The following is a 26,508-nucleotide window of genomic DNA, read 5'->3' as shown; positions in this document are numbered from 1 at the left end:
ATAAACATTTTGTTGGAGGGCAGCTCAGTAAAACCAGCACCCATCTCTTTGCATCCTGCAGGAAGCCAGGAAATGGAGCCAGAGGCAGGGCCAGATGTCGGGGTTGCATCTTGGGAGAGAGAAGAGACCAGGAACTCATGGTGGAGCAGAACACAAATCTTTATTCATGGGACGTCCCAGAGTCGGGTGTGAGCACAATGGGTTTAGGCCACACGGAGCTAGTAAAATGGCGGCATGCCCACTGTGCATGCCAGCCCTTCTCCAGGTCGGTCCTTGGAAGAGAAAGAGAGAGAAAGCGAGAGGGAAGAAGAAAAAGTAGAAACAGAAGTGACTTTTATAGGAAAATTCCTGAAGTGGCAAGTCGGGACGGAATTGGCTAGGGAAGAGAGTGGAGAAAAGAAAAAGGCACTCCGGGAAGATAGAAACCTGGTGGGATTAGCAGTACCCTGAGGGGATAATGTGGTGGGGATATGTAAATAATACTTGCATGGAAATATAGTAGTTTGTGGGCCCTGCCATTGTTCAACCACATCTGCACAATATCCCAACAACCAGAAGCATCACTGTGTCTGCATACCCTGCCCCAGCACCTCCTCCCTACCTGACCACAAAGGTCATAAAATGCAGATGGTGGCAGATGTGACACCTGGAGACAAAGGCTGAAGCACATCCCCTGAGCCCTACCAATTTCTACCAATGACTAGAGAGCTGGGAAGACCAGGTGAAATGAAAATCCCCAGGTAAAGAATAAAAACCCACATTTCAGTAACCAATGAGATTGTATCTTCCACTTTGTAACTGCAAACTAGAGTGTAACCAATCAAATCGTATCTTTCACTTAGTAACCACAAACTAGAATGTGACCAATCAGACCGAATCTTTTCATTTTGTATACACTAGTACCTCTGCGGATTGGAATGTTGCCAATTAGCTGCACCTTTAGTTTGTTCTTGCATACACCTGATTAATACACTTTGTAACCAATCAAAACGTGCCTGTAACCAACTAGCTCAGGCTGCACCTAGTTTGAAGAGGATATAGGCACCCTCCCAAGCCAGCACAGGCAGTCAAATGAGGTAAGCTCCCACTTGGCTCCATGGTGTAGTAAACATATTTGGAGCTGTAACACCCTACAGCTGTTAACACTTTGTAGCTGTAACACTAAGAGCGGCACCAAGGATATTTCCATTACACAGGAAGCCCAGGGCCTTCCTCTTCCTCTTTCTTGGGGGGGGGGGGAGGGAGAGTATCTATATCCTTACATGGTTGTACTTTCTTCTTCTTTTCTCTCCTTATTTTCTCGCAATAAATGCTCATCTTCCTGAAACGTGACTGTTTTTCTCTTGAGATTCTATCACTTTAAAGTCAGTCTAGAACCCCACGGGAGGGAATTGGGGAGTGTAATGGGACAGAATTCTCCACATAGAAATCACAATACTCCACACCAAGTCAGGTGGTAGAGTATGAATTTTATTTAAGCCTACTCAGTTGAGGGTCCAGCCCAAGGAAGACTCATGCAGGAGCTACCCAAGGACTGAATGCCTAAGCACAGTCACAAGCATCTTTTTCTACTGTTTGCCACATATGCCAGCATTGGTTACATACAATAGTTTTGCACAGGTTCTGGGACTTGGCTTGTTTACCTGCAATCTAATGACTGGGGGGCTTTGAGGCTTTCACCACATCTTGGTACAAATACATCTTGTTTTCCCTGACACAAACATTCTACCTTACTGAAAGCCACAGGGTTTACAGAAGTGGAAAGTTAGCATTATTCCTACTCTAGGTCTGAAAGAGCACTTCTGATTTGGACCTGCACAGACTCCCGTATATAAGTGAAGTATAAAGAATTTATTCTTCTTTTTTTTAAATTTATTTAAGAAAGGAGACATTAACAAAACTGTAGGATAGGAGGGGTACAACTCCACACAATTCCCACCACCCGATCTCCATATCCCATCCCCTCCCCAATAGCTTTTCCCATTCTCTATCCCTCTGGGAGCGTGGACCCAGGGTCATTGTGGGTTGCAGAAGGTGGAAGGTCTGGCTTCTGTAATTGCTTCCCTGCTGAATATGGGCCTTGACTGGTTGGCCCATACACCCAGCCTGCCTCTCTCTTTCCCTAGTAGGGTGGGTTTCTGGGGAAGTGGAGCTCCAGGACACATTGGTGGGGTCTTCAGTCCAGGGAAGTCTGGTCGGCATCATGCTGGCATCTGGAACCTGGTGGCTGAAAAGAGAGTCCATATACAAAGCCAAATGAATTGTTGAATAGTCATGGACCTAAAGGCTGGAATAGTGTGGATGAAGTGTTGGGGGGGGTACTCTCTGCAGACTCTTGCGTACTTCTGCTTTCAGGTATATATTTTTTCCTGGTTTATGGACACGTGTGAACGTATGCTCTATCTTAGGGGACCTGGTCTATATCTAGGTTTGGGGACTTTATTGGGGAGTGGACCACCTGGAATGGAATTAGAGAATACTATGAAAGGAAAGGTCTCACCTGAATGAGACCTGAAGTCTCTGGACACAGTCTGAAATGAAGCATGCTGGGGTGGCACTCGTGTTTGATGGGCTGGCTTCTCGAGAGGAGACAGACGACCCAGGACTCATGGTTGAGCTGTACGCAGTATCTCTTTATTCATGCAGGACGCAGCACAATCTAAGCCGAACTAAACTAAACTAAAACTAACAATGCTGTCCTTATATATGCTTTCCAAGTAGGATGTGAACAGGATGTGACGTAGAGAGGGTGGAGAGAAAAGTGATTGGTGAAAATCAGGGTGTGACAAGGAGAGGGGGCGGAGCAAAAACACATCATGAACCAGTGGGGATTGAACCAATGCCCTGCAGTGGTTATGTAAATAGAATAGTGGTTATGTAAATAGAATACAGTGTTAAGCAGGGGGGATTAAACCAAATGAAACAGAAGGGGTTTTTAGAAGCAGAATTAGAAGCATACCAACAGTTGATTAGGTTGTGATCAGCGGATGCAATGTTATTTGATATGAATTGAGAGAAGCATGCAGGAAAGTGGGCCCCACCCTAAGATTCCAGGACTGGGGGAAATATAGGCTCTATAGTGGAAATGTGAGGTTTCTGCTGTCTTAGGGTGCAAGTAGACAATGGATAGTTACTGTTATCATCACATTATTTGGTAATTGGGTTAACTTTGAAAAGTCCCTTTGTTAGGGTTTGTTGTATAATACCCAGCATATTGTATATAGTGGTGCCAGTGGTTGCTTCTGTTCTCCCTGGTCTAGGCTTTTGAGAGAGTCAACATATCAAAGACTCAGCCTATGTATTAAAAAGACTCAGTCTATTTTAAAAAGTTCTAGACATATGACCAATTTTTCCCCTATCATATTGATTGAATAGTGGTTTATATAACTACACTGTAATAGGAGTGTACATAAACACCATTCCCACCACCAAAAGATTGTGTCCCATCCCACCCTTCCACCCCCATCCCCACCCCCCTCTGCTCCAGGAAGCCGAATGTCCACCCTCCCCCTCACCACAGGGTTTTTACTTTGGTGCCCTGCTCTCAATTTAATCAGATCTTGTTTTAGTTTCCCTTTCTGTTCTTCTTTCTCAACTTCTGTTGATGAGTGGGATCATCTCATACTCATCTTTGTCTTTCTGACTTAGCTCACTTAACATAATTCCTTCTAGCTCAGTCCCAGATGGGTCAGATAAGGTGGATTCATTGTTCTTAATAGCTGCAAGGAATTTATTCTTAAGTTTGAACGAGTGAGAATAAGGCCAGTACACAAACTTACACAAATAAAGACAAGAGACAAGTTCCAGCTCAGAGATCCCAGGCCAGCGTGCCAATATAGGCCTTTTCCTCTGACATCTTGAGGTCTGGAACTCGTCTCCCTTTAAAGGGTCTTGGGGTCTCCTAGGGGGGGCTATGTGACATTTCTATAGCTATCTTTAAGGCAAACATTCCAAAAATCATTTGTGGTGCCCTAGAGCTAGGGTTACATGATGTCAGGAAGCAAGCATTTTTTTACAGAAGCAGAGAGAATACGGGTTAGTAATAATAAAAGGAAGTTTCAGCAACTCTTTGACCATAAAACCTTGATGTTCAGGTTTTGGGATGCAAAGAGGAAATTCCACTACTATTTTATTCTCTGTGAGTTGCTTTTTAATCTCTAAAGTCACCTAGCTTTCTATATGGGAGATTTCTATTTGAGTCAACTTGGGGGACTTGTTCCTTCACAGGTCTGGTTAATTTTTAACCTTTCTATTGTTCTCATGCCTAACCACCATCCGGGTCTGGTCTCTGAACTATGCTAACAGTTTCTTGATTATACCTGTACCCATCTTTCCCTTGATTATACCTGTATCTATTTTTAACTCTTACAGGGAGGGTCCCAGTTAGCTGTGCCCTTCTTCCCTTACAGTATCTATTTCATGACTTGTATATGTGGATACGTTCTTTTAAAACATGGGGTTCTGATTTTGAACAGTAACAAAAAGACTTTATTAAGAAGAAAAAGAAAAAAAAACATTGGCTAGTGGGGGAGACATAGTTCTCATATCATTTTCCTTTTGTCTTTCTCACTAATATAGTTTTTCTCTTGCCTACATATATAATATTGTGTTCTCACATGTGAAGCCAGGTTTTTTAATGTTTAACTATTGTTTTCTTCCAAAAGATATTCAAACTACAGTGAACACCTATAGATATTCAGATTAGAATTCCTTTCCTGCCACTAATGTTAACAGGTGTAAATTGCCATCTCTAAAAACCAAAGTTTTAATCTTAGCATTCAGTTTCCGGGGGCAGCAGGGGTTGGGGGGGTGGGGGTGGGGGAGTGGGATGGGGGGTAGGAATGTTGTTTATGTAAAAAGTTAAATAAAAAATAAAAACCAAAGTTTTTAATCTTAGCAATTAGAATGCTAACTAGTTCCCTTCTCCTCATCTTTGCCTGTTCAGTTACAGCCCAAGATTAATCACTGTGTAGAAAAATTCCTTTGCATTTGACATGTCACTGTGAGGCTGAGTTTTCACACAATAGGGGGGAAGTTAAAGAGCCAATTGGAGTGCTGGAAGTATTAACCTATTTTTTTGAGGGGAAAATAAAAAAGCTGCAATGAAATAATTAAGTACTCTTTGGCTTCTAATGAACTGGCAGGCAACTTTATCCAATTTTGCCTCTGTGTTTCCTTTGATCTCTTTAAGCTTTCCCTTGGTCAGATCTTTTCAGTCTGAATTGCCCTGATTAGAATCTCAGCATCCCTCATCTGGGGATGCAGATTTGTTCAGGCCAGTTCTGTGTTGGGCTTCATTTGCTCAGCACCTGGATGAACATATTGGTTTCGGTGTATTTACTCAAATTGTTAGTAAAACATCAGAAACAGTTGGCGCCTATGAATCAGATTGCAAGCATAGTCTCTGTCACTTAGGCTAATACAATTTAGACCTGAAAACTGGCCAACAAAATGGAAACCGGCATTTCTATTGGTATCAATAGCAGTCCCTGGGACCCTGGGTTTGGCACTTAGAGCACCATGGTGGGGAGGGAGATTAGGGAGGCAGTAAGCCAGCCCTAGCCTCCTGCTTCATGCATATTCTGTAGATAATTTTTTGGCTCTTCCTCTTCATCTCATTTTAACTTTTGAGTCCTTTAACTAGCTCTACTGCCTTTGACTAGAGCTATTGCCAATCTCATTTCCTGTGGTCTTCGCAAATCCAATCATTTTTAAATTCCCTCTGTTTGGCTGAGGGATTAGAGCATTTTAGCCTTAAAGCCAGTTTCTGGGAATGCAGGCTGAAGGTCAATAGTGAAGAAACTGTTTTCCCCTGCCCTTTTTGTCTCCAAGCATCCTCTTTGATTTAAATGTCTAGAAGCCAACAAAAGCCTCCTTATTTTTATGGTTGCTGGAAAACAGCCCAGTTTCAGTCCACTCCTTAGCAGGAAGGAATCCTTCCCACTACTTCTGACTTTTGCTATCAAATTCAATATTGTAATGCCTTGTTTACTTAGCTTTCTATCCAGTGTGATAATGGGCTTTTCAGTAGTTAGATTTTAGGTTTTTGGCCATGAAGAACAGAAAAGAAGATGAGTGGGAGAAGAGGTTGAGCCTGTCCAGGGATTTACTTCTCTGTGTGGTTTCTAAAAATTTATGATTAACTCTTTGTGTCTTCTCCATCTTCTTTAAAATAATCAGGGTTCATGAATGGATCAACCCTGCCACCCTAGCTCAGTTTCCACTGGTGTGTCAGAACCCTGGGTGAAGGTAGACAATGGTTATATAAGGTCCTGTGTGCTTTCAGGATGGAGAGAAGGCACGCACTCGGTGCTGCTGTTGGAGGATCTTTTGTTGGGGTGGAAGTGGGGCCAATTTTATTCCCCACATGCTTGAAGGTTCATCACATATAATCCCAACAAAAAACTAAGGAGAAAGTATGGTTTTCTGGAATTTTAAACATTATTCAGGAAAATTGAGAACACACACATGTTGGAGGACACGTGGGTCAAGAGAGAGTGTTACAGAAAAAAAAAATCCATAATACAACTCTCCAGAGTTACTGCTCAAATGTTACCAAAGAATGAGACTGAGGCCAGGTAAGGAGGAAGGAGTTACGTTTGTTTTTCATTAATGGGTTTCAAGTTGATTCCTACCAATAGGTTGAGTCCTGAACAACTTTCTACCTCAGCATTCAGCCTTTTATCTTTTTCAAGCTGGGCACAGCACAAGTTGGTTGGTTACAGAGTCCACCAAGGTGCTGACAATATTAAAGGTGACAGCAGATTGGCTAGCACCAGAGTCCGCCAAGATCTCCAATTGGGATTCCGGAATGTGGAAGTGAGAGTCCACCATTTGCAGTGGTTTTCTCTCCTTCGTTATTTTACCTGTGGATTTTTCATTTCAAGAGAGAGAAAGAGAGAAGTTCTGAGAGTCCTTACTCACATGATGGCAGGCTCACCCAGGAAGAGGGAGAGCAAGCCACACCTACAGGTCTAACTAACAAACTTCCAATCTTGCCTTCACTACCTCTCTAAGCCACACCCACACCCATTACCACTCTCATTTCCTGTGTAGCAATTTTCTTCCCCCAGGCACATGGTGCAGCAGTGTCTGTGTTACCTCAGGTACTACATGTCATTTCTGACCTCAGTACTACCTTCTTTCAGCAGAGAATGAACCCCCTCCCTCCCATACACTGTTAAGAAGAGGAAACCCTTTCTCTACAACATGGCCTCTGGTAAACCCAGAACTCTCAGGAAGTTCAGTCTCATGTTTGAATATAGACACAATTTGGTCAGGAATGGCTGGGCACTATGTGTATATTGTAGTTTTGTATGAAAAATTGTTTTAAAAAATTCTAGCTAGCATCCATTGTTAAGATAGAAGCATTGTTCTACATCTATTCTCATTTATTAGTGTTACAAGATTTTATTTACACCTATTAGTGGGGAGGGGGAAAGAACTCTATTCTAAATAACAGTACTGAAAAAAAACTGTACTTTGTCGATTAGGGCCAGAATTCTAACTTACTACAGAGAAAAGAACTGTAGTTGAAAATACCTATTAGTACCAGGAAGAGAATAATAGTTAATTATTGGTTAACTAACATATTGGTCTTTAAGAAAGAAACCCTGTATTAAGGAAAGAGCTCTAGTTTAATTCTTTTTACATCTCCTATAATACAAAGGAGGCCCAAGCTTTGCAAATAAATCTTTTAGAGTATAACTGACAGAGACACGTAAGTGAAAGGGCAGAGACTTTATTGAAAAGTAAGAGAATTCAAGGAGGAGGAGGGGAGATTTGGATTTTAGAAATGATTTGAATAAGTAACCTCTATTTCCCCTCCATGGTGGAGAGGGGGCTTGATTTCAGCCAATGGTTTTCTTCTTTGTACTTTTTTTTTTTATTGCCACCAAGACTATCACTGAGGCTCAGTGCCAGCATTATTGTAGGGAAATTGTGAGAAGCCTCAACATTCCTTAAGACATTAAGCCAGTTCCCCTGCTCCACCCTGAATTCCTGATACTAGGGACTATCTACATAATCATTGTTTTGCCTGAAAGATCCCCACCCATTCCATTCCTTTGATCTATCTTCTTTCTACCCTCAAGGCCCTTCTTGAGTATTAATTAATCCCACCAATTAAAATCCTCGCAACAGATGCTCAGGAAGCTCCTACCTTTCCAGCGCACTTTTGCCTTTCTCTACCCCTTTCCTAGCCATTTCCGTTTCCGAGTTGTCACTTCCAGGTCTGGCCTTTAAAAGCATTTGCTCTCTGATAAATAAAGACATTGCATTGCCACTCCACCACAAGTTCCAGTCATCTCTCCTGTGTCGCTGAGTGAGTAGCAGCCTAGGCTGGCTCCAGTTGAGTTCTCTCCAACCCAGAGAGTATGTGCCCAGTAAGAGGCACCTCCATGCTAGCCCAGCACATTATGAATCCATTGTTCCCTGTTGCCATTTTTTTCTTTTTTCTTTTTTTTTAATTTCTTCATTGGGGGATTAATATTTTACAGTCAACAGTAAATACAATAGTTTATATATGCATAACATTTACCAATATGACACATAACAATACAACCCCCACTAGGTCCTCTGCCATCATATCATGTTCTAGGGCCTGAAATCTCCCCACCCATTCACCCCAGAGTCTTTTACTCTAGTGCAATACATCAAACTTATTTATTTATTTATTTATTTATTATTAGCTAGGACAAAGAGAAATTGAGAGAGGGTGAGGAGATAGAGAGAGGGAAAGAGGGGTCTGTATGGTGGCATACTTGGTGGAATGCACATGTTACAAAGGGCAAGGACCCAGGTTCAAGCCCCCAGTCCCCAACTATAGGGAGGAAACCTTAGGAGTGGTGAAGCAGCAATGCAGGTGTCTTTTTGTCTCTCTCCCTGCTTACCTCTCCCTTCTTCTTGATTTATGGTTGTGTCTATTAAATAACTAATAGTTTAAAAATTAAAAGAGAGAGAGAGAGAGAAGGAAAGATAGACACCTGCATACCTGCTTCACCTTCACCACCCATGAAGCTTTTCCCCCCTGCAGATGGGGAACAGGGACTTGAACCTGTTTGGTAATATGTGCACTTAACTGGGTGCACCACTGCCTGGAGCTTTATTGATCTTAATTTTTAAACTACATGGTTTTCAAACTCTGTTCCTATTTTGCACACCAGCCTGATATATATATATATATATATATCCTATCTGACCAAGGAGGCAAGGAGGGAGTCTTTGTAGTATCTGTCAGTTTATTAATTTCCTTTTCATCCATTTCTTCCTGTGTTCACTTACTAATGCTTGTGCCCAGGCACCTACATTCCAGTAGGCCCTGGTAATAGAAGGTCCTGAGGGGCTGAGGTTCAGAGGGAGATGGAAAATATGGCTGAGGGCTGGCTGAGGAGGCAACTTGGTGGTGGAGTGCACTACCCTGCATGTGTGAGGCCCTGAACTGGATCTCAGCACCATGAAAGGTGTCAGAATAGTGCTCTCATTTCTGTCTCTGTCACTCTCTCTTCTTCTCTCAAAAAGAATCAGTGAGGAAACCAGAAAGTGATTAGTCATATAATTCATAATTGGAAGAGATCAGTCAGAGTCCTGACTGAGGTGGTGAATGGGGAGAGGGGACCTGGAGGGTCATGGGGTTCAGTAATGAAAAATGGTCATGAAACACAATAATTGAAAGAGATAGGGATGAGATAGGCAGGCTTTTCTTTACTCAAATTAGTAATCCTTGTTGAAAGAGGCTAACTGACAAATGAGTTCAAACTGAAGTTTCAAAGGAAGATTCCAGTTAGAGTGTGGTTCTAAAGACCCCTTTGGTGCAGTAGGTAGACTTGTACTCATGGTCATAGGTGTGTGGCCATTTCCTTCTCTCTACTGACTGTCCCAGGAACAATTTGTTAAGGAAGAGACAAGAGTGCCCTGAGTCCCAGTTCTGTCAGGACCTGAAACTTTTGTGACTAGGAACCTTTGTTTTTGCCTGTCACTGAGAGGGAAAAAATATGGAGGGAACCTGAGTATATCAGGCCTTTGTTTTTCCTCAACTAAGAGAAAAGAAGGAAAATGAATAACACCAGAAAATGGTAATAGGTGAAGGTGTGCCTTAGAAAGGAAGTGAAGGTGGAAGTGAAGAAGTGAAGGCAGAGCCGTAGAAGTGCATAAAAAACCAGCAGTTCTGCCATTCTGTCATTTAAATAAATGTCTCTCCATGCATGTGCTTTCACTTTTCCTTGATAAAAGCTTGACATTCCTGAAGTCATGTTCTTCTTTTCCTCAGTCCTTTGTTGAGTTAAGCATGATGAACTGGACAAAATGGAAGAGAGACTCCTAGGCCTCTTTCCCCCTCAACCATGTAGTGACTGAGGGCACAGTCTGTCTGCTACTGAGAGGGCTTGAAGCTAGTATTTTGGCTTTGCTCTTGACATAGCTAATGAAATGCAAATACCTCCCCCGCCTTTTTTGTGACTGACCAATAAGTATTTGGTGCAAAGAATAGAACCAACAGAGAAACCATGCTGGTGGCAGTCCGATAACTAGGACGGGAGAATCCAACTGCCAGAGGTCCAGAGGTCACTGTTCTGACAGTTAGGGTTCGGAATACACGGTATCTATAGGAATAGTGGCAATTTGTCCTTCTTAGAGGGAATTATGGCTTTTAAGCATTCTTCTGGAAGAATAGTCTCAACATGGTTGACTGAAAAATGGAAGTCTGGTCAATTTACAAGAACAACATGAACGATTCTAGCTTTGCAAATTTATTAGCTTCAGTTTTACATCTAGTGGATTACAACTCAAATTTTATTCAAGTATTCAGAAGAGAATTTCAGGGAACAGGGGCCAAAACAGTACTTGAGAGGTGAGTGTATTCAAACATCCCAGAGGGAGCACATTTATATTGGCAAGAGGTGTTCAGTTCAGTTGGTTTATGAAACTCAGGGTTTCAGTCAGCATGGTTCTGACTGGTGGAAAGTTTGTCAAACAGTGATTGGTCTAGGGAGGCTTGACTTGTCAGTGTGGATTCATCCTGGTGGTGGAGCCCTCTGGGAATGAGTAAATACTGAATTCACCTGGAGGTTTTTAAACTAGATTCTCAATAGCTTTCTTGATTTCTGGTTTCTATGGATATTTAGAATAGTTCCCGGTTGTTTTCTGTTATTATTAATATTATTATTTTGTAGAGCTGAGGTTTTGTGCTTGCCTCATTTCATCACTACTGGGATTTTTCTGAGAGAGAGAGAGAGAGAGAGAGAGAGAGAGAGATATGTTTGGCCAAAGCACAGTAACCTCCCTAGTGTCATGACAGTCTCATGTGGTGCTGAGAGTTGAAGCTAGACAGTATGCACAATAAGGCATATACCCTACCTGTTTAGTGTCGTATGCTTTACATTGGTTTGTTCTAGCCCTCCCCCGCCAAGAGAATTAGATCAGTCCAGTTAATTTCGCGGGCCTGCTTGGCCCCGCCCCTAGGAAACCTGCCAGAGTTCCAGAGTGACAGAGTTGCAGAGTTCGAGAGAAAAGAGGGTTCCTGAGTTCGAGAGTAAGAGAGTGCTTGTGCCGCCGCAAAGAGACAGCAGAGTTCTGTTTGGTGATTAGTTTGTCTTAGTTTATGAATCGTTGTTCCTGAATAAAGAAATACAGCTTCCCTGCCCAGCCGTTGTCTCCACGTCTCTGTTACCCGCCCGTGAAACTAGCCCGGCCAGCTAGAGCCTTACGAATTTTAACAACAAATGGTGCCCACGTGGACCTGACCTGCGCATCTCTCAGATAAGTGAAGACAATTTGGCTACCTATGCACTATGGCCTTCTCTTCTGCTTGTGAAGAGATCTCCAAGGCCTCTGCTCTTTCCTCACGAGACTGTTTTGCTGTTTCTGGAACATTTATCTCTGGACCACTCTGTGGTTTCCACTCGCTCGGGAGAACTCAGAACAGCCAGCGGGAAGAGCCAGAGGGAGGGAGGCGAGGCATGGAGCTGCCGTTTCCACCTGGTTAAACAGCCAGCCAGCTGGCTGCGCCCAAACAACCCCGCACACCGCGCCCGCAGCCCCGCAGCCCGCAGGAGCCCAATGCCAACACGCTGGAGCCCGATGCCAACACGCAAGAGCCCGAGGCCAGCCCACAGGAGCCGGCTCTCCACCGTGTGGCGCAGGGCACTGGATGCGTGATCCCTCCACACTGCTCGGCCACTGTGAACAGGGCAGCAGACATGTCAGGGCTATGGGGCAGGGCCGCGGCGGCCTATCATGGCTGCCACCCCTGGGCACCTAGGCCCACGCCTTCTACAAAACTGGCCTGCCTGCCCTCTTGCTATAAATTCTGGAACCATCCTGGGCCTCCCGGACCCCCGGGCTCCCTGCCGAAACTGGGCACACGAGATCTCCAGCTGCTGGTCCGGTCTGAAGGCAGACAAGCTGGAGTACGCAGAAATTCGTGCAGAGATTGCAACCTGCAATTCCTAGAAGTGAAGCTGCGCGGGAAGCCACCTCCGGATGGTGAACCCCCCCCCCCCAACAACTAAGACAGTACAGATTTAAATTCATGTTTAAAATGACATGTCTTCGTAATAAAGGTTTCTCTCCTCGTGTATTAATGACCATGTTTATGTGTATGTTTAAAGTTTGGTAAACAGTAGCTTTAAGGCTAAATTCTTACTAGACAAAGTTAAATGAAAAAGGTTTTCAATGTAATTCTCATAAAGATAAAATTAACTTACATTTAAAGTCTAAGGTAAAAATTAGTTAACAATCAATATATTTTAACTAAGTTAGTCTAAACAAAAGGTTAAATAGACTTGTTGATATGTAAAACTCTCCATTACCTTCTCTATTAGAAATGGTAGATCGCACAATGGCTATGCTAATTATTCTCATGCCTGAGGTTTCCTCTCCGGCCCACACCTAGGGTGTGTCTCCATCTTGAATGGGTGTAACAAAAGGTTAAAAGACGTTGTTGATATGTAAATGTCTCAAATTCCTTCTCTATTAGGAACGTTGGATTGTGCAGTAGATATGCTAATAACAAGTTTTGTTTCATAGTAAGTAAATTGCAGCCAGCTGCCTTTGGGACTCTAGGCCATTCCCCACCCCCATACAAATGTCCGTTGAGACAGGTACGCCCCCCAGAGGCAAGAAATGTTTTTTTTTAAGCTGATAAAGTTTAGCCCACAGAGGCAGATATGGCCCCCTCAGGCCTTCCCTTAGCAGCACACTGGTTCTTGTCGCTTGCATGTTTCTCCATGTTTGTGCCAGTTTCTTTTTAAAAAAAAAAATGCCTGTATGATATATGTTTCTGCTCACCCCACACCCTTGATACTATAGTCATTTAGTTAAAAAGAAAAGGGGGAATTGTCGTATGCTTTACATTGGTTTGTTCTAGCCCTCCCCCGCCAAGAGAATTAGATCAGTCCAGTTAATTTCACGGGCCCGCTTGGCCCCACCCCTAGGAAACCCGCCAGAGTTCCAGAGTGACAGAGTTGCAGAGTTCGAGAGAAAAGAGGGTTCCTGAGTTCGAGAGTAAGAGAGTGCTTGTGCCGCCGCAAAGAGACAGCAGAGTTCTGTTTGGTGATTAGTTTGTCTTAGTTTATGAATCGTTGTTCCTGAATAAAGAAATACAGCTTCCCTGCCCAGCCGTTGTCTCCACGTCTCTGTTACCCGCCCGTGAAGCTAGCCCGGCCGGCTAGAGCCTTACGAATTTTAACAATAGTTTAGCTATGTCTCTAGCCCTTTTTTCTCTCTATTAGAAGCTAGTTTCAGTCTTCCTTCATTGCTAGAGAATCCAGTGTTCATTCAGTAGATCTTTGTTGTTAAAATTTGCCAGTGCTTTTTCTGTTGCATTGATAATCTATTGTTTAAATTTATTTCTCTTTCAAGAGAAATCCAAGTTCACATGCGCTGTCTGTCCAAATTTTTTTTATCTTTCCCACCTTCTTTTTAAAATATTTATTTATTTATTCCTTTTTGCTGCCCTTGTTGTTTTGTTGTTGTAGTTACTACTATTGTTGTTGTTATTGATGTCTTTGTTGTTGGATAGGACAGAGAGAAATGGAGAGAAGAGGGGAAGACAAGAGATGAGGAGAGAAAGATAGACACCTGCAGACCTGCTTCACCACCTGTGAAGTGACTCCTCTGCAGGTGGGGAGCTGGGGGCTCAAACTAGACCCTTACATTGGTCCTTGTGCTTTGTGCCACTTGCGATTAACCCGATGCGCTACCGCCCAACTCCCTCTTTCTTACCTTCTTTGTCTTCTTTTTTAAAGGTGTATAGGAGTATTTATTGTTGAGAAAGAGAGAGAAAGAACCAGAGTATCACTATGACATATATGGTGTCAGGGGAATGAACTCAGGACTTCAAGTGTGTGTGTGGTAAGTCTACTCGATATCTTGAATCATTTCTTGAGCCTTTGTGTTTTTTCAGTTTAACTTTTTTTTTTTTTGGTTAGAAAGAGTACAGAAAAAGCTATGAGAATATGAGTCTCAATGTGCTCTTCGCTTTAGAGTTACCAACTGTGAAGATTTTTGCTGTCTCTTTTTCTTGTCTCTGTGCACACAAACATGCATACATCCTACACTTAACTGTTACTATTACTGCTCCTACTACGACTGTTACTGTGACTGATACTATGATCATTATTATTTTTCTAAGTCAGTTATGAAGGTCTACCATTTCATTTCCACTTTGGCGTGATTGATTTAGAATGAATGATATTTTCAAGGCAATTTTCAGACTCATAAATTTAATAGTTAATACTAACAATTATACATTCAGCAGTCCATATACAAATGTTAATAACAGGATTCAAACTGGAATCATGCACAGAGTTTGGTAGTCATGTCTACATGGTCTTCTTTACTTGATTTCTTGGTAGTTTTTGTTCTTTATAAAGTTGCCTTTTTTAACTTTTTTATTGGGGAATTAATATTTTACATTTGACAATAAATATAATACTTTGTACATGCATAACATTTCCCAGTTTTCCATATAACAAAACAACCCCCACTAGGTCCTCTGTCATCATTTATGGACCTGTATTCTCCCATTCACCCACTCCAGAGTCTTTTATTTTGGTGCAATACTCCAATTCCAGTTCAGGTTTTACTTGTGTTTTCTCTTCTGATATTGTTTTTTAAACTGCTGCCTGAGAGTGAGACCATCCCATATTCACCCTTCTGTTTCTGACTTATTTCACTTAACATGATTTTTTTAAAGCTCCATCCAAGAACAGCTGAAAATGGTGAAGTCATCATTTTTAATAGATGAGTAGTATTCCATTGTGTATATATACCACAACTTGCTCAGCCACTCTTCTGTTGTTGGACACCTGAGTTGCTTCCAGGTTTTGGCTATTACAAATTGTGCTGCTAAGAACATATGTGTACATAGATCTTTTTGGATGTGTGTGTTGGGTTCCTTAGGATATATCCCCAGGAGAGGAATTGCAGGATAATAGGGTAGGTCCATTTCTAGCCTTCTGAAAGTTCTCCAGACTGTTCTCCACAGAGGCTGAACCAACTTATATTCCCACCAGCAATGCAGGAGGGTTCCTTTGACCCTACAACCTCTCCAGCATTTGTTGCTGCTACCTTTTCTTATGTACGGCATTCTCACAGGAGTGAAGTGGTATCTCATTATTGTCTTTACTTGCATTTCTCTGACAATCAAAGACCTGGAGCATTTTTTTATATGTTTCTCAGCCTTTTGGATCTTTTTTGTGGTGAATATTTTGTCCATGTCCTGCCTAGTTGCCATCTCAGATGATCTCCTTTCGTATTCCTAGTTGACCCAGGAGAGGAGAGGAGAGAAACACAGCTGCTGCTGCTCTGTAGCCCTGCCTTCAGAACCAAAGTTGACTTTTTATTACTATTATTATCACCAGGGTTATTTCTAGGCCTCGGTGTCTGCACAACAAATCTGCGAATCCTAGTGGGCCCTTTTTTTTTTTTTCCCTTTTAAGTTTTTTCCTCTTTTATAGGATAAGACAGAGAGAAGTTGAGAAGGGAGAAAGAGAAAGAAAGACAGACACCTGCAACCCTACTGCACTACTCATGAAGCATCCCCCAACCCTGCAGGTAGGAATTGGGGTCTTGAATGTAGGTCCTTGGGTGCATGGTAGTGTGTGATCTCAACTGGGTGTGGCACTGCCCAGTCTTAAAGGTGATGCTTCTGAAGATGTGTTCAAATTCGTCTGTTGCGTTGAAGAATGCCTCCTAACTTGGGTTTGTATGATTTTTTTCCTTTGTGATTTAATTCAGGTTGTGTAGACCTGAACTTTGACCAATCACTTGAATTTCAAGCTGCAATCTCTTTTCTCTGACCACACTGAATTTATATAACTTTGGTTGCTGCAGTAGGCTTAGAAATATATATATATATATTTATTAACCTTAGTTGAATAAGTGGATTTGTAACCTTGGGAATGAATAAAATATAAGCATGTTGATGGTAGAGAGGTAGATTTATTTAAGTTTGTGTGATTTATCATTAAGCAGCATCTAGAGCATCTAGTCAAATGTTTTGACTATACTGTGCTGTCTGAATATATTTTGTAGACTGAAACCATTCAGTGAATATGACACAGAAAATCTAGACTTGAATTTTTAATTTAAAGTGTTAGGAAGTCTTGTCTAATTGCTTTAGCTTAAACACTTAAAAATCTAGGTAACTAAATTTCCAGATTACCTCTGGAAATATCAAAGTGTCTAACTGCATCTGGTTGACTTGTTTTATAAATTCATATTTAATAAAATTTTGAGTTGTTGAAGTGCTAGGTGGAATTTTGATTGTTAGATTTATAAGTCTATCTTGTTGACTTGAAGTGTTTAAGAAATAAAGTACATCAACTATGATCAGTTTATGATCACAGTCTGACATAATTAAGGTAATTCAACTAATGAAGTTTTAGAAAGCATTAGATTTTAATCTACAATTAGATTTTTTAATGTTATCTATATTCATTGGATAGAGACGGCCAGAAATCAAGAAGGTTGGAGGGGGAGATAGAGAGGGATAGAGACACCTCAGACCTACTTCACCGCTTACAAAGCTTTCCCCTGCAGGTTGGAACTGGGGGCTTGAACCTGGATCCTTGTGCATTGTAACATGTGTATTCAACCAGATTCAACATCACCATACCCTTGAATTTTAATTTTTTTATGTTTCTAAGTTTTGTGACTTTTATTCATTATGTTCGAGAAATATGACAAACTTTGTGAACAATGCTTAATATCACTATGGGACATTACCCTCATGGTCCAGGAGGTGACACAGTGGCTAAGGCACTAGTCTCTCAAGCATGAGGTCCCGAGTTTGATACCAGGCAGCACATGTACCAGAGTGATGGCTGGTTCTTTTTATCCTCCTATCTTTCTCATAAATAAATAAATAAATAAATAAATAAATAAATAGAAAATTAGCCTCCAAACTGTCTGACAAATTAGTAAAAAATCAAGGAAATAGAACAAAAAAGATAGCTTTAATTTCTCACAGCCAACTACTACATTAATAAAAGTTGTGCTGATTAGAAAGTTGAATTTAAAGTATAAAGAAAGATAGAATAAATATTTTAAAGTACTATTAGTCAAAACCAAGTCCATTTTAAGTATTTATTTTTGATATGTGGATTTTTAATTTGAACATGAAAACATTCAAGACAACTGAAAAAAAAATACACTCCACCAGTTACAGTGTGTTGGGACACTGAACCTGGCCTGTTCATTAAATCATTGTATGGAGGGGAGCATGGCCAGAAAGTCATGACACAACATGGTGAGAAGTCAACTCAGAGAGCCAGGGAAGGTACCTAGTCTGGCTTCCAGCTGGGTCAAGACAGGGGATGCTTTGAGAGGTGATTCTGATGTGGACAAGAGGAATTTTTCAGCCGAGGAGTACTGGGATAGCTTTTCCAACATGACCAAAAATGTGAGGAGCTGATTGATCATTTGGATTTGTTGGAATATTGAGAAAACTAGGAAAATTCTTTTTTTTTGCCTTCAGGGTTATCGCTGGGTTTCAGTACCTGCACTACGAATTCAGTGCTCCTGATGGCCTTTTTTTTTTTTTTTTTGCATTTTGTTGCTGTAGTTGTTATTATTATTGTTGTGATTGCTGTTGTTGGATAGGACAGAGAGAAATCGAGAGAGGAGGAGGAGACAGACAGGGGGAGAGAAAGAGACAACACCTGCAGACCTGCTTTACTGCTTGTGAAGTGACTCCTCTGCAGGTGGAGAGCCAGGGACTTGAACTGGGATCCTTATAATGGTCTGTGTGCTTCACACCATGTGCATTTAGCCTACTGTACTACCATCTGGCCCACTGCTAAGCAAATTCTATGCATTGCCTAAAGCTCTAAGACATGACTTCAGGTCATTCAGTAGTCTCAAGGGGGTGGCTGTCTGCATTTCCCTCATCTGAGGAGAGAAAGTAGACATCCCGGCTCGCTCTGTACCATGCTCAGGTGAACATCTTTATTGATACATCTGCTTGGTAAGGTTGAGAGTATGGTCAGGATAAGGATCCTGACATGAGTTTGCCTGCATTTACAACACTTGACACAGAGCCTGAAATATAGGAGGGGCTGGGTGAATAAATAGATCACAAGATAAATAAGTAGTAGTGAGTAAACCAAGTATGACTGTTCAGTGACATAGGTTCAACTTGTCAGAATACATTTATTTAAATGCCTGTTGCGTGCCATGTTTTCTTTCTTTTTTTTTTTTTTTTTGGAGAGAGACATTTTTATACAACAGTGACTTAAACAGTCAGAAATACCTGTGTCTTAGGCAAAATACCTTAGTAGGAAAACCTCCACAAGGCACTCTTATTCAGGCGATTTATTGAGAAGTACTCATGGGAAAGGAAGAGGAGAGCTAGAAACAGGATAAACTGGGCCCAAGCTAAGTCTAAGACTGCGGTCTAAACTGAAGCCAGCTCCAGGTATTTCCTAAGGAGGAAACAGGAAGTACAAGTAAAGAAACCAGACCCAGCTGGTCTCACTCTGACTGAGTGAGCATTCTGTACTCATAGGTTAGTCAGTCACTGACTAAGATCTGTCTCCAGGCAAGATATTGCATATAGTTTCCCTGAGACCAGGGCTGTCACATTTGCCTATTGATAGGACATACAACTACTGAGACATACTCTGCTAGTTCATTTTCTCCTTTTCTGCTTCTCTCACTTTCTCTCTCTTCCTCCCTCCCTCCCTTTCTCTTTCTTTCTTTCTTTCTTTCTTTCTTTCTTTCTTTCTTTCTTTCTTTCATTGCCACCAGGTTGATTGCTTTGACTTGTTACCTGCACAAGGATTCCCCTGTTCCCATAGTCATTTAAAAATTTTTTATATTTATTTATTTTTCCTTTTTGTTGCCTTTTTTATTATTGTAGTTATTATTGTTGTTGTTATTGATGTCTTCATTGTTAGATAGGGCAGAGAGAAATGGAGAGAGGAGTGGAAGACAGAGAGAAGGAGAGAAAGACACCTGCAGACCTGATTCACCGCCTGTGAAGCTATTTTTTTCCCCTTTGTTGTCTTTGTTGTTTGTTGTTGTTGTTGCTATCATTGTTGGATAGGACAGAGAGAAATGGAGAGAGGGGGGGAAGACAGAAGAAAAAGACACCTGCATACCTGTTTCACCACTTGTGAAGGGACACCCCTGCAGTGGGGAGTCGGGGGCTCAAACTGGAGTCCTTACGCAGGTCCTTGCGCTTAGCGCCATGTGCTCTCAACCTACTGCACTACCACCTGACCCCTGTAGACTTCTTATATAACTATGTGGTGGTGCAGGTGGGGAACTGGGGCCTCGAGCCGGGATCCTTATGCTGGTCCTAGCACTTGGAACCATGTGCGCTTAACCCGCTGCGCTACAGCCGGACTCCCTTTCCTAGTCATTTTTTTTTTTTTTCCGGATAGAAACCGAGAATAACAGAGAGCAAGGAAAAGAGAGATAAAAATTAAGATGCCTTCAGTCCTGCTCCACTGCTCGTGAAGCTTGCCCCTGCAGGTGGAGACCGGGGGCTTGAACTAAGGCCCTTGTCCATATCAATGTGTATGTTTCACTCGGTAGGCAGGATCAATTTTCTTCCTGTTCCATTAGGTAGCAGAAATTTCATGTCCACATGAAGATCATGGTATTATGATCATGGTATTCCTGTTGATCTGGTTGGTACTTTCTGTGACTGCTGGTCTGCTTCTGTGAGTTTGTCTAAAGGAGCATATTCTGCTCTTGCCCGGGAACTCCATGCAGATAGTCTGAAGTTAACAATCGAGGCAACACAGATTTCTCTGGTGGCTCACCCTGTGTTTCTTCTGTCGTGTTGGTGTATGTCATGCCACTAAGCATATCACACCCTCTTCAAAGGGGGGCCATCTCCATCTATAGTGGGGGTCAAGCCATGAATGAGGTACTGGCCCAGGTCCACCTCACAGTGGTGGGTTCACTGGACTCACCTCACTCTTTGCTATTTCCATGATCCCTCAAAGTTTCATCAGAATTGCCATGCTCAGAAGTCTGGCAGAACTGTCAGTTGACCAGTATTGTTAGTGCTGTGGTAGTCAAGAATGGTTAAGGAGAAGTCCCTCAAGTCGCTCTCGCCTCCAAAATTTCAGTCTGGAGACATGCACCCAAAGTCCATGGCAGAGATGAGTACCACTTTCCAATCCACAAGAGACTGTCATATCCTGTTTATCTCCCTGGGTACATGACGGACATCTGTGGACTGTCACAGATGCACGCTAGTACAATCTCCTTTGTCATTCTTGTGCCAGATGCAGTGTCTTGCTAGAGAATAACATGGACTAAAATCAGAGTGTGTGGTTACTGACCTCCTGTGTGTGTGTGTGTTTCCATACTTCAAAGAGAAACAGATCCCAACAAGCTTGTGTGTTCCAGGAGGAAAAAAAAAAAGATATGAAGATATGTTCACAGTGCTATGCTTCCAGGTCATGTTCATTTTCACATTTCTGTCATAGAATAGTCCTTGAAGATGTTATTGGGCACATCAGAGTGAAATCTATTGATTCTACCTTCTAGCAAATCCTCCAGGAGCAGCTGGCCTGCTAGCTGGATGTTATTCAGCCGTTAGCAAAGTTGTCAGGTCTTTCTTTACAGGTAATTATGCCACCATGGACTGAGTCCTCTGTCTGCTGTTTAGAATGGGATGGAATATACCTGGTAAAGGGGCCAAAATTGAAAGTGTGAAGGAGAAGGATTTTAATGAGTTTAATAAGTAGAGAGAATAAACAATAGAGCCAGGAAAAATAAACAGGATACATAAAATATAATATGGAAGCAGTTTTAAATTTCAGCAGTGGGGTCCCGGGTGGTGGCACCCTTGGTTGAGTGTTGTTTTCGATGGGTTAGGTTGTTTTCGCCGGGCTGGCTTCACGGGCAGGTAACAGACGACCAGGGACTCATAGTTGAGCTGTAGGCAGTATCTCTTCATTCATGCAGGACGCAGCACAATCTAAGACGAGCTAAGCTAAACTCAAGGTAAAGTACTCTAAAACTCACAATGCTGTCTTTATATATACTTGCCAAGTACGGTGGAAACAGGGTGTGACATAGAGAGGGTGGAGAGAAAAGTGACTGGTGACAATCAGAGTGTGACAAGGAGAAGATCAGGGTGTGACAAGGGGGGGGGGGTGGAGCAAAAACATATCATGAAACAGTGGGGATTGAACCAATGCCCTGGAGGGAGGTGCTTGTTAACAGCGGTTATATAAATAGAATGAAGTGGTTATGTAAATAGAATAGTGTTAAGCAGGGGGGATTTAAACCAAATGAAACAGAAGGGGTCTCATGCATACCAACAGTTGAGGGCATACGCTACAATGTACAAGGACCCAGGTTCAAGCCCCCAGTCTCCACCTGAGGAGAAAAGCATTGTGAATGTTGAAGCAGTGCTGCCGGTGTCTCTCTCTCCCTTCCTTTTGATTTCTGGCTGTCTCTATCCAACAAATAAATAAAAATAGAAAAAAAGACAGTGAATATATAAAATTTTAGCAGCTAACACCATAGTATATCAGAAAATAGTTGCACATGGAGGTTGCTGCTGTGCTGTTGGGAACAGAAGACAGATCTGATTAATGTGAGGCAGAGCTCAAAAGAGTTCAACTTATTGCTGAAATAAACAAAATTAAACAAGACCTAAGTAAACTGGGAATGGGAGAAAATAACTCCAGAAAAACAAACAAATGAGTCAATAAACAAGGACAAAAACCAATTGATCATAAAAGAGGGAAAATGTCTACTGCAAACAGTACTCTCTCTCTGTCTCTCTCTCTCTTTTGCCTCCAAGGTCATTGCTAGGATTTGGTGCTATGACTCCACTGTTCCTGGTAGCCATTTTATTGGATAAGACAGAGAGAAATTGAGAGAGGAGGGAGAGCTAGAGAAGGAAGAAGGAGAGAGAAAGATAGACACCTTTAGACCTGCTTCACTGCTTGTGAGGCATCCCTCCCCGCGGCAGGTGGGGGGAGGTGGGGGCTTGAACCCAGATCCTTGTCTGGGTCCTTGCACTTTGTATTATGTGTGTTTAATCAAGCACAGCACCAACACTTGCCTCCAAACAACATTCTCAAAGACAGAAAATGAAAACTCTTTTTACATTCAAAGACAAGATCATGGTGTCCTATGAAACATCTTCTATTCAACTATTTTTTTAGGGAAGTCATAGCTCATGTAATCAGACAAGAATTATAAGTGAGCTTAACGGTTTTGATGGAAGAAATGAAGCTGTCATAGTCTGCAGGTAATGTCATCTTCAACAAAAGCAGAATCAATATACAGAGGAATGAAAAGATTTAATATGAGTGTTTGTCAAGGTTTATGGATGCAAGAAGCTAGGATTTAGCTATTTCTTTAGATGAAAAAAATTCCCAAAGCCAGAAAATGAAACTTGAAATATGCAGTTAGAGTCCCAACACAAAAATACAAGCAAATACATTTTTCACAATGACATATATATAATTTTTGGTAGTGGATTAAAAACTTTACTGAAAAACATTATGTCTAAATAAGTAAATATGGCAAGCTTATATATAGGGTATATTTCCCTAAACTGGTTAGTAGACTCGGTGAAATATTCATTTTGCAGTGAACCTCAGCAAGTTTTCTTATGGAATATGATAAGGGAATTCTAGAATGTTCTTAGGGAAGCATGGGTTGGATTCTCTGGAAGGCAAAAGCTACCAGAGAACTAGAATTTAAGTGGTCTGTTGGATGTGACACCTTGTGAAAGATGAAGGGTAGAGAACTCAGGTGTGAGCAGGCAAAGTCTTCAGACTTGTATGTCCATCGGACTCTTAGCTATTGTGAAGAATGCAGTAGGGAAAGTGGTGTGGGTGGGAAATTTTTTAATTTTTAAATTAGAGAGTTGTTTCCAGTGTACTCGTTGACACATGACTGCAATTTATCATCTCCCTGTGAACATCCTCTGCAGAACATTTCTATTTATCATAACTTCCCCCTTTTTTATTAGTGATTTAATATTGATTTATAAGATTATATGATAACAGGGATATAATGCCACATCATTCCCACCACCAGAGTTCTGTGTCCCCATTCCCTCCACTGAAAACTGCAGTAGTTCTCCCAAGGCCACAGATATGGTTTGACTATTATTTCTATTCTTCTTCTTCTAGCGTTTGCCCTTCTTCTGTAGCCAGTCAACAGCATCAGGTTGAGCCTGATGTAAAGTTTCGAGACCTCCTTTGAATCTGGAGAGGTGGCAGTCATTGACTATGTGGGTCATAGTCTGTCTGGAGCCACAGGGGCAGTTCGGGTCGTCTCTGGCTCCCCAGCGATGGAACATAGCAGCGCAGCACCGGCCATGGCCTGTTCGATAGCGATTGAGGAGGGCCCAATCATAACGTGCTAGGTCAAAGCCGGGTTGACGCTTGCAGGGGTCTGTGATGAGGTGTTTGTTCTTGACCTCAGCTGACTGCCAGCTCTGTTTCCAAGAGACTGGAACAGAGAAGTTCAGTGTAGGCGTAGGGGACCAGATTGGGTGATGAGATGTCAAGCGTTGAACAGGGTGGGCGAAGATATCCGCGTATATTGGCAGGTCTGGTCGAGCGTAGACGTGGGAAATGAACTTAGTTGATGCCGCATCCCGACGAATATCTGGCGCGGCGATATATATATATATACTTGCCCATTTATTTCTATGCTATTGCCTTCTCTTCCTTTCTAAGTTACACCTACTACTAATTCTGAGTGTTTTTTTTTTTTCCATCTCTTCTCTTTCAGGGTCCTGATGGAATTGGTGTTTAGAGCCCTCTGGTCAACTTCCCCTAACATTTACCCCTCAACCAGTATGGACCAAAATTCTTTATGAGGTGCAGAAGGTGGGAGGTTTGGCTTCTGTAATTGCTTCTCTACTGGACATGGGCATTGGCAGGTCGATCCATATCCTCAGCCTGTTTCTAACATTCCCTAGTTAGGGCTCTGCAGAGGTGGGGTTCCGGGACACATTGGTGAGGTCATCTGCCCAGGGAGTTCAGAATGAAATCATAGTAGTGTCATATATATATGTGTGTGTGTGTGTGTGTGTGTGTGTGTGTGTAGTATATGTATATATATATCACATAATTTTATTTTATTTTTAATTTCTCTATTGGGGATTAATGGTTTATAGTCAACAATAAAATGCAATAGTTTGTACTTGTGTAACATTTATCAGTTTTCCACATAATAATTCAACCCCCTCTAGGTCCTCCTCTGCCATCATCTTCCAGGACCTGGGCGCCCCCCCCCCCCCCACTCCAGAGTCTTTTACTTTGGTGCAATACACCAACTCCAGTCCAAGTTCTGCTTTGATATCACATGATTTTAAACTACTTATCTGTTGTTGGGTTGCTTTCAAGTTTTGGCTTTGTCAAGTCATGTTGCTATGAACATAAATGCACACAGATCTCTTTTAATACATATTTTTGTTTCTTTTGGGTAAATCCTTAGGAAAGTTGTTGCTGGGTGATAGGGTACATCTATTTCTGGTGTCCTAACTTTTCCAGACTTTTCCACAAAGGCTGTACCATTTTACATTCCCAATAGCAGTGCGGAAGGGTGTCTCCCTTTCTCCAGATCCTCTCTGATGCTTATTGCTACTGTCCTTTCTAATGTATGGGATTTTCAGCATTCTCCCCTCCCCTTTAAAAATTATTTATAAAAAGGAAACACTGACAAAAACCATAGGATAAGAGGGGTACAATTCCACACAATTCCCACCACTGGATCTCCGTATCCCATTCCCTACCCTGATAGCTTTCCTATTCTTTAACCCTTTGGGAGTATGGACTCAAGGTCATTGTGGGATGCAGACGGTGGAAGGTCTGGCTTCTGTAATTGCTTCCCTGCTAAACATGGGCCTTGACAGGTCGATCCATACTCCCAGCCTGCCTCTCTCTTTCCCTAGTGGGGCAGGGCTCTGTGGAAGCAGGGCTTCAGGACACATAGGAGGGGTTGTCTGCCTAGGGAAGTCTGGTTGGCATCATGTTAGCATCTGAAACCTGGTGGCTGAAAAGAAACTTAACATATAGAGCCAAACAAATTGTTGACTAATCATGAACCTAAAGGCTAGAATATTGCAGATGAAGATTTGGGGGTTTCCACTTTGGGATGCATTGGATCGACCTTCTCGTGGTGCATCCTGTGAGTACCCATTTATTGGGGAAACTGACTATCCTTCCTAGCCGACTGAATCCACATGGATCCCAGTCACTTTCAAAGCCAGCAACAAGCAGCTCCTGACAGCTTTCAACCTGACCTGTTGACTGGCTACGGAAGAAGGGCAAACGCTAGAAGAAAAAAACTTTGCAAATAGTTAGTAGGCTTATTTTTGTTAAATTTCAAAGGGCCCATGACTATACTAGTTTACCATAACACTGCTCTGCTCTGATTTATAGTTGGGTAGGGGATCGAACCTGGAACTTTTGAGTCTCAGGCATGAGAGTCTCTTTGCATAACCATTATGCTATCAGCTCCTGCCCATGTAAGACTTGTTCACAGGTATAAAGTGGTATATCATTGTTGTCTTTGCATTTCTCTAATAACCAGTGATGTCAAACGCTTTCTTACGTGTCTTTTGGCCCCTTCTCATAAGTCTGGCCCTGTCTGCTGAGTCTTTCTTGGTGAAGTTTCTGTCCACGTCCTAGCCCATTTTCTAATGAGGTTGTTTGCTTTTCTGGTGCTGAGTTTACTTTGTCCTTTATGGGTTGTGGCTACTATAACGTGCTCTTGTAGGTATGAAGACATTATTATAAAGCAATAGTGATTAAAGTTTTGTGATCTTGATAAAGAGGTAGTTAGGCACAAGGATGAAAAAAATCCAGGGGACGTCAGTTTCACATCCCATCTGTGCTCGAGGATTGAGCTGACTGTGCAGACCTGTGGAGAAAGGATAGGAAATGTTTATATACAGTGCTGAGACAAGTCTTTGTCTAGATATAAGAAATGGAAGTGAACCTTCACTCTGTCTCAGACTTAAAAATCAATTCCAGGTGGATCCAGTATAATGTGTAGCAAAAATTTTAA

Source organism: Erinaceus europaeus, chromosome 3, assembly GCF_950295315.1.
Source record: "Erinaceus europaeus chromosome 3, mEriEur2.1, whole genome shotgun sequence".
NCBI classification, from domain to species: Eukaryota; Metazoa; Chordata; class Mammalia; order Eulipotyphla; family Erinaceidae; genus Erinaceus; species Erinaceus europaeus.
Note: the sequence above shows the minus strand (reverse complement) of the source record.